Consider the following 3,185-nt stretch of genomic DNA (forward strand, 5'->3'; position numbering starts at 1 on the left):
CATGAGCAGACAATGAATGATCTTTGTAGATAATTTGTTATTAATGTCTTTTTTCCTTGGTACTATTGGGGGGGATGTGTTATGATGTGATTTCTTTTGTGTGGTGATTCTCACTCATCTTGTGTGAAACTCATAGGATTGAAGCTCAGTTAAGGAGTTCAAAATAGAGTCACAGTGGTCAGTATGAACTTCCATATTAGATGTTGCAAAACCCTCAGGTATAGATGGCAGGTGTCTTGGAGTGATAAACTGTGAGTGTCATTTTAGATAAGGAATCTGGCAACATCTGCAAAAGACTTCACTGGAACAAAAGGAGCAACTGCTGGAGACAAGACCTCCTGGATGTTAACCACCAATACACCCTACTGGTGGACTCCTTAAGATGAAAACAATATTCCAAGTGACTTAAAGGCTATTTGCTGGAGGACCTGACTCTGAGCTGCTAAGATGTTCGGCCTAGGCTCTGTTGGAACACACCTGGTGGGAGGGAGACCCATTGCTCAACCAGACTGCTGCTCACACTGAGACCCTTCATCCCAGACTTTTCTTGGTGTAATTCACTACCCCTTTCCTCTCTTCCCCACTCTGACTAACCTGCACTGTGTGCTAATTATGTGCAATAAACCTGTGATCCATGAATTGGATACTGGCTGTTTGTATATTTCCAATCTCATAATTCTTACAGGACATTACCACTAGGTCCTGTGACAAAGGGGATGAAAAATAGATGTAACATTTCAGCTAATTATGAGAGGGATGGATTTTAATATCCTAAATGACTAATAACTTCAAATTAAAAACAGTTAAACATTATCAGGTAGCCAACTGTGTATCTACTAATTACCGGACATTTTGATCCCTGGGTTGGGAGGATCCCCTGGAGGAGAAAATGGAAACCCACCCACTCCAGTATTCTTGCCTGGGAAATCCCATGGACAGAGGAGCCTGGTGGGCTATAGTTCATTGGGTCATAGAGAGTCAGACAGGACTAAGCATGTACACACAGAGAACACACAGTAGGAGACAAGAAATGAAAAAAAGCATAGTGTTCATTCTTTAAAAACATTATACCCTAATGAAGAGGTAGTTCAGTTCAATTCAGTTCAGTCACTCAGTCGTGTCCGACTCTTTGCAACCCCATGAACTGCAGCACGCCAGGCCTTCCTGTCCAACACCAACTCCCGGAGCCTACCCAAACTCATGTCCATTGAGTTAGTGATGCCATCCAACCATCTCATCCTCTGCCGTCCCCTTCTCCTTCTGCCCTCAATCTTTCCGAGCATCAGGGTCTTTTCCAATGAGTCAGCTCTTTGCATCAGGTGGCCAAAGTATTGGAGTTTCAGCTTCAACATCAGACTTTCCAATGAACACCCAGGACTGATCTCCTTTAGGATGGACTGGTTGGATCTCCTTGCAGTCCAAGGGACTCTCAGGAGTCTTCTCCAACACCACAGTTCAAAGCATCATTCTTCTGTGCTCAGCTTTCTTTATAGTCCAACTCTCACAGCCATACATGACATAATGAAGAGGTAGACACATATGTAAATAATGTAGGGTGTTTACTTGCTGTTAGAAACTTCAGGTGCTTATTCAGAATGGTGAAGAATCTTGACAGAAGAGTCTTAGATAATTTGAGGCTGGGATAGTAGTGTGAATGAAGGAACAACTTCTCTTCCATTGGAAGAAATGACCCTTTCAGAGAGCTCAGAGATATTCCCTGGTTTTAAAGTGCCTGGGAGAAAAATTGTCACAATCAAAGCGGTAGGAGCCTGCACCATTCCATTTCCTTATCTTCATTCCCCCAATTTTTGACTCTTTTCCTCCATTTCACTCTTAGCAGTTAAAGCTTCAGAAAAGCAGTCTTTGGTTTTAACATGAAACATACAAACCTTCCTATATATGTACCCATCTGCTCTTCCCTTTTCTCATGGAAATAGAAAATTTCTCTTCTAATTCATCTCCCTGCTTTAGGTCCAATTTCCTCCCCTCACCACCTCCAATCCTTAACATAAATAAAGTCCTTTTCTCTCTCGTCCTTTCTACCTACACTTTCCCAGCTGGATTTGTCCCATTGACTTCAAAAAGCCTGATTCTTCCTTATTTACATGTTCCAAAGAAAAATGAAAGCTTCATGAGTTTCTTGATCCCTGTCCAGCTCCACCCTTTTTCCCTCCTCCCTGTTTTTCAGAACCAAACGACTGGAAATAGTTGTCTATAATTCTGTCTCAGTGTCCTCCTACTCAGCTCTTTTGTATCTGGGTTTCTCATGCATTGATCTCTCTACTGAAATAATTCTCCCTGAGACCACCCATGACTAATTCTTGCTGAGCCTCATTGATGTTTTTCATTCCAATCTGTGCTAGTCAACATAGTTATTGCAAACTTGGACAACAGATATACCTCTAAATACCAGTTGTTTAGTCACTAAGTTGTATCTGACTCTGTGACCCTGTGGACTGCAGCATGCCAGGCTTCCCCATCTTTCACTATCACTGGAATTTGCTCAGATTCATGTCCATTGAGTTGGTGGTGCTATCTAAATATCAATAGCATAACATAAAAGTGTTATGCTTTCTTTTTTCTTTATAGATTTTTTGTTGTTGTTGAAGACCACTTTTAAAGTACTGACTTGTTACAACATTGTTTCTGTTTTCTGTTTTGGTTTTTTGCTAAAAGGCATGTAGGCATTTAGGATCTTAGCTACTTGACTAGGGATTGAACCCACACCCCCTGCATTGGAAGGTAAAGTTTCGACCACCGGACCCCAAGGAAGTCCCTGTTTCTTATATTTTCTTAATTCTGTACAGTCTCATGCTGGTCAGTGGCCCCTTACATTTTCTAGCTATGACATATGGAATATATAACTCCTCCAGTTATCTACCACTGTATAACAAACTATTTAAAACTTGGGCTTCCCTGATAGCTCAACTGGTAAAGAATTTGCCTGCAATGCAAGAGACCCCGGTTCAATTCCTGGGTCGGGAAGATCTAATGGAGAAGGGATAGGCTATCCACTCCAGTATTCTTGGGCTTCCCTGGTGGCTCAGCTGGTAAAGAATCTTCTGCAATGCAGGAGACCTGGGTTTGATCCCTGGGTTGGGAAGATGCCCTGGAGAAGGGAAAGGCTACCCACCCCAGTGTTCTGGCCTGGAGAATTCCATGGACTGTATAGTCCATGGGGTCGC

This window comes from Bison bison, unplaced genomic scaffold (genome assembly GCF_000754665.1).
Source record: "Bison bison bison isolate TAMUID 2011002044 unplaced genomic scaffold, Bison_UMD1.0 scf7180017864517, whole genome shotgun sequence".
NCBI classification, from domain to species: Eukaryota; Metazoa; Chordata; class Mammalia; order Artiodactyla; family Bovidae; genus Bison; species Bison bison.